This window comes from Leptodactylus fuscus, chromosome 5 (genome assembly GCF_031893055.1).
Source record: "Leptodactylus fuscus isolate aLepFus1 chromosome 5, aLepFus1.hap2, whole genome shotgun sequence".
Lineage (NCBI taxonomy): Eukaryota > Metazoa > Chordata > Amphibia > Anura > Leptodactylidae > Leptodactylus > Leptodactylus fuscus.
Genome location: NC_134269.1, coordinates 143,369,039 through 143,386,781, shown reverse-complemented (window position 1 = coordinate 143,386,781; position 17,743 = coordinate 143,369,039). Strand labels below are relative to the sequence as shown.

General features: G+C 38.1%; 1 protein-coding gene across 1 annotated transcript in view; it reads left to right on the top strand.

The window, feature by feature from the left end:
* Window positions 1-17,743, top strand: part of TRHDE (thyrotropin releasing hormone degrading enzyme) — a 498,184-nt gene that overhangs the window by 71,398 nt on the left and 409,043 nt on the right. The gene's annotated exons all lie outside the window — the stretch shown is intronic.

Sequence of the window (17,743 nt, the reverse complement as noted above, 5' to 3'; positions counted from 1 at the left end):
GTACATCTGGAGGGGTTGAGGATTAGCAAAGTGGTAGGACTTAACAATAATACACTTGGAGTCAAATCCTGAAGAAGTAAAATTCTTGTCTTCATATTTACCCACTCCTTCTGAATCAACTTTTGGTTTCAGCCAAAAAACAATATGAAACCTGACATGCTCATGTTAGAGATAAGATAAGAGAAGTGTGTATGCTGTAAGCTGATGGCTGGTGAGGTAATGGAGGGGGTGTACATCTCACCCAGGCTACTCAGGTGGGTGAGATGAGAAAACTCCAGAAGGAATGTTTGTTCTCAGCAGACACCTTTCGTCTGCTGAGCATTTTGGTAAATGCTCAGTACTGGGCTGGATTTTTAGGAATGACAGGTGTGGATGTTCCGGCATCGACTCAGCTGCAGAGAGTCTCCTCGTCAAGGAGGCTTAAGAAGTCAGCTCCAGCAGCAACACTTTGGCAGAGCTTGGCTGGAGAGCCAAAGAAAGAGGTTATATTTTTGGAGCTGTGTCCTGAGTGAATCTACTGGCTTTTTGGATTTCTGTTATTCTAGGTGAGGTAACCTATTCTATCTTTAGTTAGAGCCTAGCCGGGCAGGTATTTATCTTTGTATTGTTTCCTTTTGTTGCTGCACTACTTTTTTGAGTGAAAATAAACTCTACCTTTGTTTTGGACTAATAGAAACTGGACTTGTGTGTCTATGCCACCCCACCTAGCAACCCCAGACCCTGACAATGCATATTTATTTTAATCCTCTGCAGTTGACATAAAATGTATTGGAACACTTCTTTAAGTTCCATCAATGGAATTCATGAAGATAAAATATTGTGGACAAAGAGCGTGCTAAGTTTTTATTGGATTCTGAATTGATGCTGATGGTAATAGCTGTAGACTGATAACATTTAAGCTTATATTTCATTGAAATTAATGTCAAATGACAGGCTGTATGTCAACAATTTGCAAAGACAAATAATAGTGTAACACTTGAGAGTCCTGTGAATAGAACCGGAGCCAAAAATAATTGGAAAATAGGAATAAAGTGATATAATTTCATGTATCTGTTTCCTATCAGTTTGGATCTATTTGACAAAAAATTGAAGAAGAAATTACTGAACTGAAGATTACCAATTATTCTCTGTCTCCCAATTCTAAACTGAAACGCACTACATCATGTTGAAACTGATTGTTTCACAGCTTCATGTTGTTTTGTTGTTGAGCTGCCTGTTCTGAACACATCTTCTAAAATGAGATCTAAACTTAAAGTCAGCAGGTATATTTTAAACCTGGCTCTAAGACATACAGCACCATAAAAGTTTTAACTTCATATTTTGAGCTGCACATACTGAAGGGTATGTGAGTGTTCATGAAAAGCTGAAATATTAGCAAGGTCTTGCTAGACAGTCTGTTCTATGGCTTCATAAGCCTTCATACAAAGTGTCCCATCATTTTTTTCTTCTGCTAATAATCAAATTATTGCTATGACTAAGGGGAGTATCTCCCCAAAACACGCAAACAAGTCTTGTCTCATTCGTATTGGAGATGTTTCTCAATTTATTTATTTTTTTTATTCTGTCATGTTTATGAATAAAAAGTTACATTTTATTTACTGCCTGGCTGAACTGGTTGCTGGACTACAACAAAAATGATCGTGGAATAATCAAATTATGATTGGAACACATATTATGTTCCTGGCCCCCTCGTCTATCCATTACTGGTACAGTTCTACCATACTGCCAAGAGTAACTATGCAATTGCAAACAAATAGCTGAGATAAGCCCAAGTGACTATAATATAGGAAATACAAAGACAATGAACTATAAATACAGGGCAAATACACACAGCCAAGCAGATAAAGCAGAAGAAAAACAATCTATGACCATTGTCAGGGAAGCTTCTTGCCTACTGTGAATAATATCCCATCTGTAATCACACAAAGTAGAAAAAAGTTTACTTGTATTTCTTTCTAACATTGTAAGGTTTGGGAGGTATGTGTGCAGGCTGTGAGGATAGTCAACCTCTACCCTCTCTATTCACTGTGTGAAGCGGGAAAAGGAATGCTGGCTCCGCTCACTCTCTTCCGTCTTGCCTTTATCGGGCATCTATAGATGAACTTCCTTGGTAACAAAAGAACAGCAAATTAGCTGGAGGGAAAACCTAGTGCAAGAAAACCTAGGTCCAGCTCTGTAAAATGTGTTAATTTATAGCAGCGGCTCTCTAAGTTTTGGTGTATTTTTAGAATTTCTAGTCTAAGTTCATAGTATTTATTAGTTGCCTTACATTGTGGTCCAATTATTATAGTAGTGTTAACGCAATTCTTGCTCAATTTAAGACATATTCTCTTTTCAAGGTGGAAAATCTGAACAGGCTAACTTGATGCAACAAATTATTTGTTTTGGTGCATTTTCTACATATTTGATGCACCAATGTAGTATATTTCTATACTGCTTCAAAAATGCACAAAATTTTGCCAAATTTTATGGCAAGGTCTAGGTCAAAAATCTGCCCTAAAGCTCATTCACAGACAATGACTTTGGAGATATATCACATTTCTTTAAATTATATCTGTACTGACCTGTATGTGAACCTAATGTTATCTGAATATACAAGATTTGTCAGCAAATATATTCTAGAACTAAATCTAATCAGGTAAAAAGACGGACTAAGGGGCCCCGCACATATTATCCATGTGGTGTCTGGTATTGCAGCTTGGCCTTATGTAGTTTTAAACATTCACTGTTAAAATGAAAATATTTCCTACTCATTCTGAACAAAAAAAAAAATTGTAGAATCTGAAGTGAGTATTGTTTTTTTCACTATATTTTATTTTACTATTTTATATGGTATATCGTAAACATGCCGTGATCATAAGTCAACATAAAGGCATAAATCATGTTTACAAATGGAATATCGTTCATATTCCGCAGTAGCAGTAAGATTAATTTACGCTAAAGGGCTATATACAAAAAACATTAAAAAAAAACAATTGGTAGTGTACATATATACTTTTAATGTTTCCTATTTTTCAATGCCGGAAAGCTTAATAATGAGCTGTGTGCTATTCCGAGCCTATAACAAATTTATTATGGTTTTAAAATTGTATTTAAAAGGCCCTGCAGCAAAAGCACTCCATAATATGATACAGTATTTTAACTTTTTTCCTTCCAACGACATACTTACAGAAATATCAATATTGTTTTCCGTTCATGAATTACAAACTTACATTGCCTGCACTTATATAAAGAAAGGACCAAGTACAAAATGTAAATATTTTTTTTTAAGTGGTTAAAGAACAGCTCCCACATGTGAACGTCCACTTGTAAGGTCTGCACTTGAACATGATATATTTTGGATCATGTTAGCTGAATGTTGAACCCAGATAAGCTTTCATATTTATTTTAGTGAAGAGAAAGGAGTAAACCAGATGTGCCCAATCACTGGGCCAAGAACTAGTACTGTATATAATGTGGTACCATTGCTAGAGAAGTTATGAACAGCTCCCAATAAGCGCTGCTTGTGTGTAGGGAACGAAGGCCATTGAGGAGCTCCCTGACCTGAAACTAACTAGACTCTATAACACTAGCCTGCAGCCACCCCAGGGATTGTAGGGTTATAGATTGGACTTGATGGACTGATGTCTTTATCCAACCTCATCAACTATGTAACTATGTATGTACCTGAACATCACTAGATGGCTGTATACTGAACTGTATCCAGCTCCCAACCCCCCTGATGGCATTGGTACTGAAATAATAAGAGAAGGTTAGAGTTAGCTTATTTAAATCTTCAATCATTTTTAATCAATATAATGTGATGGATTATGCTATGTGACTCTGCTGTAATGTTACATTGGAGTTATTTTTCTTTATTATAAGCTCCTCTATTGTGTGATAGGATTAGAAAATAGTCCTTGTCCATTTTCTGATACCTTTGACAAATTAAAGCTTAAACTTTTGATTAAACTTTAATAAAAATAAAATCCAATAAAAAGAACTGCTTCATAACGCCCAGGATCTTTTTTTTTATTATTATTTTTCCATCCCAAATCAATAAATAATTATATGTGATTTTATTGCAACCCATTGCAATGCTTCATTCTTGACATACGTTTAATTTTTGATTCCGTGTGATCATTATGACATGATATTGTTCATAAAATCCATAGGGCATCTGCATGCTATTCCTATAACTGCAGTATGTAGTCTCCGTTAAATTATCCAACATTTATCTTGTCACATTACAGGTAGACAAGCAGAGTGATGGCCCAGTGACTTACACTTAGCCATGGAAAATTATAGGATTTATAACCTTTTGTGAAAACTTGAACTGCTAGATGAAATGGCCTCGTGATTTCACACACAACATTAACCCTCTGAGATGAAGCTAAGAAATGACAATATAGCACCAGGCCTCACTACTTAGATTAGCCAAGAAAAAAATGCAATATAGAATAATATATATATTTTTTTTTGCCCAGCTGTCATTTAAACAGCATGACTATGGTTAATTACTATATTGCAAGAAGTAAAAACAATAGATATCCAAACTAATGCTTTTTCATCTCAAGAGAACATGCGGTCCATTCACAAAATATTTCAATTAACCCCCCTTTAGTAATAGGTGGGTGACACACACAAAAAAGCAGGGGTGTAGATAGAGAGGATAACCAGGGCATGCACAGACTGGTGAATATTGCACATCCATACATTATACACACAACCTAAATTGCCCTTCTGTTCCACTGCAGGGAAACTGACTGCATCTGATCTTTGGGTGACATTGTTGGAAGAGCTGCATTGAAATAAGATTATCATAAGGTGTCTGACTGTTGCGCCTCAGTGATTAGCCTTAAAGAATTTGTGCTATTGCAGACACATATCTTCTATGCACAGGTAGGTTGCAGGAAGACTTTCAGTCCCCTGTTCCCCTGATTGCTGAGGACCCAGTGGAAGGATTGACAGTGAAGAGACACTTATCCCATGTGGATAGGGGACAACTATCTGCAATCACAACCTGTTAAACCTGTAGACAAACTTGCCAATAAATTTTAATTTCCCCTAAAGTGGTGCCATAGTGTTAAGTAAGCATTACAATGTGTGCATTGAAATCTACATGTTTTGGTCCTGTGCACTCCAGAGAAAAAGTAGTTTTTATAGACTCCCTCTCTTACCTCCTAATCCCTTAATAGGCTGTTCTTAAATAGGTTTTCTAAACTAGACAATATTGAATCTTCAAAATATTAATCTCAAGCTTAAAAAACCTACTATAGCATTTCTAATGAAACATCTTCTCAAGAACAAATAGAAAAGCTAGTCTAAGAAAGATCCATTATTGTCTGATTGATATTACTTTTACCAACTCCATCGAACAAAGGAACATTAGTACATATAGGAGCACTGCAGACCTCTCACTAGTAGAGATGAGCGAGTAGTACTCGATCGAGTAGGTATTCGATTGAATACTACGGTATTCAAAATACTTGTACTCGATCGAGTACCACTCGCTGTTCGAAAAGTTCGATGCAGAACCAGCATTGATTGGCCGAATGCTATACAGTCGGCCAATCAATGCTGGTTCTTCTCCTACCTTTAGAAGTCTTCTCCATGCAGCTTCCCCACGGCGTCTTCCAGCTCTTCATTCACTCTGCCAGGCATCGGGCCTGGGCAGAGCCGACTGCGCATGTCCGCTTGTAGTGCAGGCATGCGCAGTCGGCTCTGCTCAGGCCCGATGCCTGACAGAGTGAATGAAGAGCCGGAAGATGCCGCGGGGATGCTGCAAGAAGACTGCACGGAGGATCCAGCCCGACCCTTACTCATGGACTTGGTAAGTATAATTTGATCGAACGTTGCCTACCCCTGAAACGAGCATTTTCCCCTATAGACTATAATAGGGTTCGATATTCGATTCGAGTATTCGAATATTGAGGGGCTACACAAAACAAATATCAAACCTCGAACATTTTACTGTTCGCTCATCTCTACTCACTAGTATTACTTTTGTCAGACTGCATTATATATTTTCAGCATTTAACCTGCTAATTGTTTTAGATATGTAAATGTATTGTATATCTGTAATAGGTGCACAACCTATGATGACTTAACACAGTCTTTTTCTAACTAAAAATCAGCTTATACCTATTTATCAAAGGTACGTAAGAGTTACCATTTTTACATACACACAACTTTTAGAAGTATACAAATCCTTCTGGCAGCTAACATAAAAAAATCTTTCTAATATAAAAACACCAAAATGTTTACAGCATATTGCACATGATTTATCACCAACCCTCCATAATGAAAGATGCAGTGATCTTGAATTACAAGCCCTTTCCTGCTTTCACAGGTACATAGAAATTTATCCTGGCATCCCTGACAAGTATACTAAACTACAGGCAGAGCAGATAGCTAGCGGGGAAGATCTCTATTGGATCTAGTATATAGCAGATGCACTGTATGGAGTTATATGAATTGGGCAAAATTTAATTTGTATATAGCCAAATCACTATGTACTATAGTAGGAGTGAGCATCCTTATACTCTCCAACTGTTTTGAAACTACAACACTCAGCATGTCATAACAGTTCAGGCTGTCAGAGCATGCTGCAGGTTGTAGTTTCACAACAGATGGAGTGTTTAGGTTGTTGAACCCCTGGACTACAGCATGGTCCATTTGGTTATTTGCTAATATTGTAGATAGATACACAGTGTAGTTTACGAATGAAATAACTAACATTGGATGTACTAACTTTTCAGTCTCTAGTTGTATTTGATATTCAATGATACTGGAGAACCATGTGCAGACTACAAGATGCAAAGAAAAATATGTGGTCAATGTCAAGGATAGAAGTTAGCTAGTTTGTCTACTTACCATTGTATAATAAGTTATGACTAAAGATGAGCGAGTAGTATTCGATCGAGTAGGTATTTGATCGAATACTACGGTATTCGAAATACTCGTACTCGATCGAACACTACTAGCTGTTCGAAGTTAGGATTCGATGCAGAACCAGCGTTGATTGGCAGAATGCTATACATTGCCCATCAACGCTGGTTCTTCTCTTACCTTTAGAAGTCTTCTCCCTGCGCAGTGTTCCCGCGTCCTCTTCCGGCTCTGAATTCACTCTGCTTAGGCATCGGGCCTGGGCAGAGCCGACTGCGCATGCCCCCCCATAGACTATAATGGGGTTTGAAACCCGTTCGAACAGTCGAACAGTGTGCGGCTGTTACAATTGGATTTCGAACCTCGAATATTTTAGTGTTCGCTCATCTCTAGTTATGACTGTAATTTTCAGAACCCTATCTATATTTCATTAAATTAAATTCAATAGCAACCAGACATGAGAGTTTGTAAGTGTTTTCTCTAACTTAAATATTTTAGTAAGTGGCAGAAGAGAAGACGATGAAGCTTTTAATAATGTAAAATACTTTGGGTCATTTTAGAGTTCTGAATGCCCCATCTGCCTATAATGGCTGAGTATAAGTGTTTATTGCCATGGGGAGAGGGATATGAACAGCTACCAATTTCAGTAATAATAATAACAACAATATTTTTATACAGCACCACCATATTCACATATAAGTTCTTCTTGATGAAAAAGGAAAACTTCTCTAGCACTACCTTTTGTAAGATTGATCTCTATAGATCAATGCCTGCTTTTCTAAAAATCTAGTGACATTATCTGGGATTAAAAGCAAAATATTTCTTCATCAGTTTCAAAGCAGGGTACTGATTGGCTAGGTGAAAGATCATAGATGTGGGTCAGAAAGGGTACTCTGTTCCCTTAAAAAGAAAGCCTTTGCCAGCCACCTTTTGCAGGTAACTCCCTATAGATCAATGACCAAAAAACTTTATCTGATGTGGGATGGATCGTTTTTTTCTTTTAGAGGAGTTAGGCTCCGTTCAGACAAAGTAACGCGCCACTCATTCTGACATGTAAACACATGTCGGAGTGAGTGCTGTAAAACAGAATCCCATTGACTTCAATGGGTGCCATCTTACGCATGCTACACATTGAAATCAATGGGTTAAAAAGAATCCCATTGATTTCAATGTGTAGCGCGCAGAAGACGGCACCCATTGAAGTCAGTGGGATTCTGTTTTACAGTGCTCACTCTGACACATGTTTACGTGTCAGAATGAGCGGCGCATTACTCCATGGGAATGGAGCCTTATTATGGTTTGTCTTTAATCCTAGATCATGTTACTAGGTTTTTTCAGGAATTGATGTGTAGGAAGCTATGTTCCAGAAGGTTGTGAAGTAAGTAACAAGAAACTTTTTTTCTTTTTTCCCATCAAGGATAACTTATTTGCATATTATCTTTCCAGTTAGTCTGTAGGATTCTGTACAACTAGCTTGCAAAGGTAACTGAACACCTAAAGATGGCCCGCACAGAACCCTTTCTGACCAATATATTCTGTAGCTTTTTACAAATCATGGGGAACATATACAGACAAAATTATACATTACAGAGTTATTAATTATCCATTCAAGCTATCTGAATAAGGGCCCAGCTTTCAAGAGCTTACATTTTATGTAGAAAAGAGGGTGACACAAAGGTAAAAGTGCTTATATAATGGTACAGCCATCTTTTATATGACAATGTAACACAAAACCGGATGATCAGATAGCCAGCTGGCATTTGTGCATGTACATATACAAAGTGAGTTGGATTACTTTTAGATGGTGGCATTAGAATCTGAGAAATATGTAGAAGATACATAGAAGGGAGGGTTGAGCAGGAGAGTTAGGGTGGTATTATATTGAAGATATTTCTGAATGAGCAATGATTGACTACAGATTGTGCTTATTCTTTATTAGCCTGATAACACATACTGATGCAGAGGATATGCCGGGGGAGTGATCGCTAAGTTAATTTTTCCCCCATGTATAACTTTCATTGTCCATCAGCTGCAGAGTCCTTATTATACAGCACAATATACTGCCATCGCACAATGATTTTCCGGCATGCTGAAATCAGCCAATCACACCATGAACAAGCAAACACTCATTCATCGGGTCATTACCGGCATTATTAGACAAACCAAATGTAGGGACGAATACTTGGATGAGTGTTCATTCCCGACAATTTACTGTTAAAATAACTGGTCTAATGGTTTCTTTAGTTTAAATAGAATAAATATAAATGAATTAGATTCATGAATGGGATAAGCCTGCCTAAAATGATGGTCCTGGTTTGAACATTCAAGAGAATTTGTGCAACTTCTGATGTATCTTGGAGAGGAGAGTGGGAGGTTCAGATTATGGAGGATATTAGTTCTAGATCATTGGCAGAACAGATGGTTTATTTTTATGAACAAAGGATTAGGCATGTGATAGATCGACCCTTGCTTCTCCCAACAGTAATTGAGCAAAGGGGATATCCTTGTGTATATATTAGACTGTCACTGAATTTGATAAGTTGGTGACATGTGACGATTATCTAATGTAAATTGTCATCTTACATGAGATGCACATTATACGTTGTATGTTGCTGTAGAGAAGGCATCAGCAATCTTTTCCCATGGGTTTGACTAAGCCCTATATAATAGCACACTATACAGAAGTCTCATATTATTTACTTTGCATGGTGTAAAAATATTTCAAATGAGACACTTTGGCCCTGCGTTTAGTTATCTAGGCATGCCTTTGGTATAAATAAATATAAAATCAGATTTTCCACACACAATTTCATTGAGTTATGTTCCGTTAAACATAAATTGAAAGTCTATTGATTTCTTACTTATTCACCTGCACAAGTAGTGAAGATATAATAAAATGTCTGTTTTTTAGAAAATCTCAATAGTCTTAGAGTTTCCCAAACATTTCCCAATAGACTTTATTTTGTTGCCATAAATAAAATGACAGACTTTTTTTTTATTTGACAACAGTACCAATATATTTATTTTAATAAGACTGGATTCAGGAGTCAGTACAGTCTGTCCTTTCATTTAACCTGCCACTGTATGAGAATAAAGACAGATTACAAAAGTAACAACTAAATGATTAAAATCCCACTGAACTTTAGGCTTGCTTTCATTCAGGATATTTAGTGTGCAATGCCATTGATGCCTTGCACACTAAACTATGAGCATATTTGTTAAGGAATGGCCAAGTATAGTGCACACAACCTTACATTTTCTTTGTAAAATTCTGTAATAGGATATATTTCTCCAATTTTACCTGTATAACCTATACATGAGATGTTTTCTAAAGCATGTCAAACAATATTGAGACAGCAATAAATTGCTATAAAATAGTATGTATATTAAAATATCATATAGGGCCTGCATAGAGCAGTGATATGATATTCATATAATAAAACCAAAGAATACAAAAAATAGACTCATAGAACAGGACTAGATGAAAACAAGACCATTCTATGTGTGGTATTATATTCATAAACAATATGAATACTATGAATTTTTTTAGCAATTACTGGACTATGTAAGGGAATTGCTAGAGGAGCAATTCCCCAGTAGCTGCTGGTGAACCCTGGTGGAAGGGGCACAACAAAACAGTGAGCCCTAAGCTGAACCCCCCTCTGTTCCTTCCTGCTTGCCTATCCTGTCCTAAGCGACAGGTGACAACTGGTCGACAAGTCTTTCCTAGGTATAAGGTGATGACACAGAATGCAGACAAGACAAACAACAACAAAGGGAGGTCAGCTAGCCAAGGGTTCAGTAACAGTCAAGCAATGCAGTGCAGAAATGAGATCCAAGAGAATAGTCAAAGGTAAAGTCAGAGGTCAAAAATATGAGTACAGGTAACAAATCAGTAAAAGCTAGCAAGCTCAGGGCAATAGCAAGCACCAATGTGAATGAGAGAAAATAATAAATAGGAAGGGAGAACTCGCCCAGAACTGATAGGAAGATAGGATGTCAATCAAATAGGCTAACATTAACTATTAGAGGGGCAGAAGGAAATCAAGGTGAAGGAGATGGGTGTGGTGGTAAATCAAGGTGAGGGAATAGAACAGGGTACACACAGGGCAACACAAAACTCTAAGCAAAGAATCTAATGGAACATGCCTCCTGTGACGCAGTGTGCGAGCGAAGGGTGGCGCAGAGACCTGAACAGGCAGAGGCATTACAGATTAATTTTTTATTTTGCAATATACATTTGAGTAAATTGCTGCCTCCATTTTGGATGTGCACCCCTACACACCTGTCCAAATCTTTTATATAGGCCTGAACCCAAGAGAGAGAAATCTGAAATTGTAAGTTTCTATCTGAAGAGGTCATCTTGACGTTGACAGATGGGTCCACAAAATTAGTTTAAAATGTGCTCATCAAACCTCAAATTTATATGTACAGTAAATATAGCTGTGATGCAAATGAAAATAATCCTTATATTCAATGTTTGCATGTGGCTTAATTGTTAGTGTGCTGCTGTGTCTTGTGTTTGCTTGCTTATGCATAATAATAGAGCCATGCTGTGTGCAAACAATGCCATACAGTGCATACATTATATAGGAAATAAGTAAATAGATAGCAGATAGATGGAAGGATAATTCCCATATTACACTCTTTGTCACATCATTTGAGTTTCTACAAAAATATTATATTTTTAAGATATATTATATTGGATTTGTAAGAAGTAGGATGTGTTCTATGTACGCCTGCATATGATTTGCAACATAACATATGTATATAGTTTTTTCTATAACTTTCAATCATTTACTCTTTCTCTGGAAATTATGTTTCTAAAATAGTTATTTCTTTTCCATTTAATATTTGTATGTAACTTTTTTTTAGTAGCTAGCTTGCACTTATTTCCTAGGAATCGTCCTTCCCTTTTAAAACTTCCCATCATTGCCTAAGAGGTTTTTGTTTTGTCTTTATGTGCATGTTGCTGGGTACAGTAGTTACGTTCTAGCTGCTATTTTTCATTCCGGTTCCCTTTCATTGCGTGTTACAATACAGTGAGCAGTAATTGCAGTTCTGTCAATTTGTATAGTAATTTACCTACAATTCTTGATAAATAAAGTATATAACCAATAGCAAATCACCTAGACAACTAATAGCAAATTAAAAAGCAGACTGCATAGAAATGCTATCATTATCCAATGTAAAGTTCATATTCAGTTTACAATTCCATGTATGTCTAAACAAAATGTCAGACTACAATAGAGTAAGTGACCATGGCTGTTTAAAAAGACCACCATGATTACTAATACCTAATATAAGTGTATAATACCTATCAAGTATAAACGTGAAATTAAAGTTTCAGAAAGTTTCAAAATTGTAGTAAATTACAGTTAATTTAGGTAAATGCTATATTTTGTCACCACAGTTTCATAGACGTATATATTCACGGCTCTTTTGTTCCTCTTTCTTGTTCCGTTCCCTCTGGCTCCACTTGTTACATTTTGCACTGAATCCAGTGCCTGATCTATGGCATACTGTTAAGAAACGTTAGAAAATCAAGTAAGACGTAAGCTCCTTAAAAAAAATTCATAAAGTCATGTCATGAGGGACATCGCTGTGTGAATTTTCGGAGCAGTTAATTGAAGATCTGCATTAATTATTATACAGTGCTATAAATGATTTTGTGCACAGCATATTTCATTTTATATGCACATTTCTATATATGCTCTGCTAATGTTAAGAAGCTGTATACCTAATCATGCATAAATTATCCATAGAAGCAATATGTGGCTTAAGTGTGAACATGAACAACTGTGAAATAAAACACTGTTCTTGTTGAATTTAATTTTCTCTTTGGAAAATGTATGCAATTACACAGCACTGCTAAGGAACGTAAAGGTTTGATCTTTTGAGTTGGAATAAGGTATAGCTTTATCATTACCACAAATAAAGTAACTGTTAGATAGTCATATAAAGGAAGCAAAAAGAGAAAAAAAGCAAAGTGAAAAGGATGCAGTCTTGTAGAATAAAGCTATTTAATACATTGTAACTAGATTAGCTCTCTTCAATATAGATTAAAGAGGTTGTTTGGAATAAATTAAAATATCACTAGAAGGGAGGAAGCATAAAAAAAGAAATGATACTCACCTAACCCCAGTCCATGGGTTGCTGGGGTCAGATGACCATGGGCTGGAGGGAACAGGGGATGCACCACCCAAACCATGGACCAAAAGTAGGAGAGTATAATTTTTTTATTTATTTTATTTTAATTTTACACCATCTCTGACTCACAGTGGGATTTTAACTTAGCCTGGACATCCTCTTTAAGCCTTGGACCAATAGAACTATTTAAGAGAAACGCATGATGAATAATGCTCTTTTATTCTTCTAACACCAAGCAGAGGAGAGATAGCACTAATATGTCCAATTAATTTAAATATCTTGATATATATAACTATGACTATGAAAAATAGATTTCTCAGTAGATGCCACATCATTACCAGACATCTGTTTCTGTGAAAAATATAAAGGAGACACAGTTGAAAGTCCAAAAATGCCTACAGTAAATTACTGTTAGGATTGGGTCCCGCAGGCTTCCCGTCCAGCGCATAGCACCACTCCAATCCGAACCTCGGCGTTGTGTAGTAAGATGTCTGGAGTCTAAGTCGGTGCTCACACTTTGCTTAATATACGTTGAGACAGGGGGTTAGGGCCAGGTTCCAGTCAATTCTAGGAGCTGAGTAGGGATCCAGCTAGTATTCCTTGGCTCTGCCTTTTGGAACCAGTCAACCCATTCCTAGTCCAACTGCTCTGTATCTCCTTGTAGGTTTAGGAGTTTGTTGTGTGACTGACCAGGAGTGAAGTTAACCCCTGGCAGTCTTGTGTTTGCAGTAGAGTGAAGCACATGCTAAGGCCTGGTTCTCCTGCTGTAAATAGCAGGGGCATCTGACAAAGCTTCATTTGCTCAACTGCTATACATTGGCACGCTCCCCCAGCGACGTTAACTGGAGAGAGTCTGTTGCTGCCTGTTCACATTTGTGTTGCACAACATCACTGCCAGTGCAGTTCAACTGGTGGTGCATAATTCAGTTATCCCATCTTGGCCTGTGGACCTCGCCGCAGTGCTCTGTGGCTTAGCGGTTCTGGTTGTGTTTATTATTTCTATATATACACACAGAACCATAACAATTACATGTTATGGAGTATGAGATGGAAGAGGAACATACAGGAACCTGACTCAATATTACATCACTGTTATGGTTCTGTCTCTCTCTCTCTCTCTCTCTCTCTCTCTCTCTCTCTCTCTCTCTCTCTCTCTCTCTCTCTATATATATATATATATATATATATAATATTTTTTAAACGTGGACAGAACCGCTAGACTGCAGACACTGCAGTGAGGTCCACAAGCCCCCAGTAGGGCAGCCATCTGTCTACAAAGCGTACTACCCGTTAACTGCACTGGCAGTGGTGTTTGTGCGGTTCCGGTGTGTACTGACTGCAACAAACTCTCACCAGTTAACTTCACTGGGAAAGTACACCTGTGTATAACTGCTAGGTGAAGCCAATTGAGGCCTTGCAAAGGTGATCTGCGAACTATCAGCAGAGAGGTAGACTCTAGCACATGCTTCACCATGCTACACAGGAAAGGCTGCCAGGGGTTAAACGTCACCCTTGGTCAGTAACACAAAGGGCTCCTAAACAGCTTTGGAGCAACAATATAAATGGACAGTTCAATAGGCTTTAAAGATTCCAACTGGCAGAGCCAAGGAATCCTAACTAGATTCTTAGACTGCTCCTGCCTTTCACTGGAACCTAGCCCTGACCTCCTGTCTCAAAGTTTCTTAGTCAAAGTGTGAGCAGCTGGCGGGCATCGGCTCACACTATATAAAGGCAAGTCCCCGCCCACAGGGGCGGTGGCCCTAACTTCGGACATGCTCAGTATGGGCAGAATGGGACTTAGCCTCTGAGCGCTTCCAAAAGGTCTGAGCATGCTCAGTAGGCAGAAAGATGGACTTAGAGTCCATACAGCTCACTGAGGGCATGGGTTGGATTGGCCCGCAGGTGGGGCTGTGCGCCGGTCAGGGAACCTGTAGGACCCCATCCTAACAATCACTCTCAAATGCAGTAACATTCTGTGACTGAGAAGAGTGAGCTTAAGTAATCAAAAACTTCATCTTCATTCTCAGGAAGTACAACAATCCTGCGACTATGCAGTACCACTAAAACCAGAAGTAGTGTCACTGTTGCCACCCACAATTCTTATTGTTAGTACTTGTTCAAGTGTTTCCTCTTCCTCCTCTTTGCTTGTAATCTGTCCTTTTTTATTTTTTTTCCGTTCTCTTGTAATTATAATAGTGATTGACAAAATTCTGATACTGTATTTATGTTTTTTTGTGTTTGTTTTTTTTTTTTTGCTTATATTATATTTTATAAGAATGTTTCTAGAAAAATAGAAAAGTACTAGAAGCACTAAAAGGGTGACCTGGTCAGTGATTAGAATTGTCAGTCAGCATGCTTATTTTGGGGAGGGCATTACAATGGCAACAGTTTGTATGTATAATGAGTAACAAAGACCTTAACAAGCTGAAATTTTTCAGATTAGCAGGCTGTCACAGATTGACTGCATTTTTTTAAACAATTTAATGTAATTTGTTTTCACAAACCTAGTGGTGACAAAAAATAGCCAATGAGGCTTGTTTGTGAGCTAAAATAGAGGCGAGCAATAGAGAGATTGCCCTGCAATATATGTGTATACAATCCGGCAAACACCTATTTTTTTATGCATTCAGTACTGTGTACACATATTTTGCAAACTGTTCCACTCTCAGCACTTCATGGTCTACTTTCTTGATACATTCCTTGATAACTTAATGAGGGTACTTTAACATGACCTTTCACTTCCTTAAACCATGGTACAGTAATTATCATTACTAATTATATTCTCTAAAAGTGAAACATCCCTTGATATACATTTAAATTGCCTCGATGTCATTAATGGTAAGCTTTCTCATCCTAAATTCTCTGGTTGTGATCTATAGTAATTACTTTCTAAAAGAAGACACCACATCACTTTTAGAAACGTCTTGTGGTAATGAGCACACATTTAGAAAAAAAATACTTTTTTGCATTCAAATATTTAAGAAAGTATGATACTGGAAAAATTATAATGAACAAGTTATAGATTAGTACAAATGGCTGTTAGATGTCAGAGATTTTTTTTTCTGCTAATATATACTGTAGTATAACTTATTGTCTAGTACATGGCAACTGTTAGTGCTATGAGTTATATGTTTTATTGGTCTCCATAATATCTGGTCTACAGCACTTACTGAGCATATCGTAGTTCTTATTGGGGTTATATAGAATTATAACTTTTTTCAGAAACATTTACCCATCCGATTTCTATCTGGTATTGTAGTTCAGATATTTTTTCTTGACTGGGAACTCTGGCAAATAAACTCTAGGTCTGAGTTTACATACAGAGGTAACGGACTCCCTATCTCAGCCCTTATCAGCCAAATTCAGTTAAATCGACTGATAACTGTAAGAGCAGGAGATAAAGAGCTCAGAAATATAAGCACGGAGCACTCACCTCCTCCCTCCCTTATCTAAGCGAAGGGAGCTAGATCACTTGTATGGTACAGAGACAGAAACAGCTGAGAAATACAAGCTCACTCCCCTGCACTCACCACCCCCCTGCAGGAGCTATGTCACTTGTAGACCATGGAGATAAGTTCATCACCAGGCCTGTGGTTATGGAAACGAAGTGTAAACAATTAAGTGAATAAATTAAGATAGGGGCCAAACAAAGCAGTTTTGATAAAGCAATGTACTTAGGAAAAGCCTTAAATAGACATAATCTAGCAGTATAGATAGGATCCTTGCTATGGGACAACCCCTTTAATATCAGACAAATCAGAGTATTGCTCTATAAAGCAACTGTTCAGTAGGGGTTTCAAAGTCATTGAAGATCCTGGGTTGTCCTCCATGTCAACTGTACACACCCCAACCCCAGACCTGACACGCCATTGGTTGACTGTCTCTGGTGACTTTGCACATGTTCTCTTCAAGCAGCAGTGATACAGTCAGCACCTTCTAGCAAACTGATGAACAACTACGATAGGATATTAATATATGTACATCATGATAACTTTTACATCAGGGCACCGATTAAAGAATTTTGCTGAAAGCTCTCAGCCCATGCTGAACATTGCGCAACTTTTTTTTTTTACATGTTGCTATGGTGACAGCTTGTTATGGTTTGCTGGGTTTATTAAAAAAAAACTAACAAAAGAAACCCAAAGGAGCCCGCTGGGCTCTGGACCACAGAAGCGCACTGGTGTGAACAAGGTCTGACAGTTTGACGCCACTGCCAGCCCTCTACACACCCTAGTTCGCTCTGTTCAATCACAGCGGCCTGTGCAGGTCAGAGCAGCCGCACAAGGACTCAGTCTAGGCAGCACTTCGGTGCTAGACTGTCCACCATTAGCTAGTGTGCACACAGTGGCTTCCTGAGGCACACCTAGCAGCTACCAACTTAAAGTTTTTTTTAGAAATAGCGTTCTACCTGAACTACAATTTCTGCCTAACAATTTTCTAGCTAGCTAGCTATCCTTAGCACACGCAGTGCATTTGTGAAATAACATTAGGGCAGCGGGCTGAGGAACCTCCCTCTTTATAAAGGGAAAGGGCGGTCCACTTTCGGCCAAGCCAGCTGCCCAAGGCGGAGGTGATTGGTCGACACGACTGTCAGTCACAGCCTGACCACACCCTCCGGCTGCAAGAGGGTTTAACCCTTGCTAAACCTGACTGCCGGCACAAGGGGGAAGTGACAGGCGGCAATACGCTACCGCAGAGAGACGGGCTGCGACCCGACCCCTCGGCC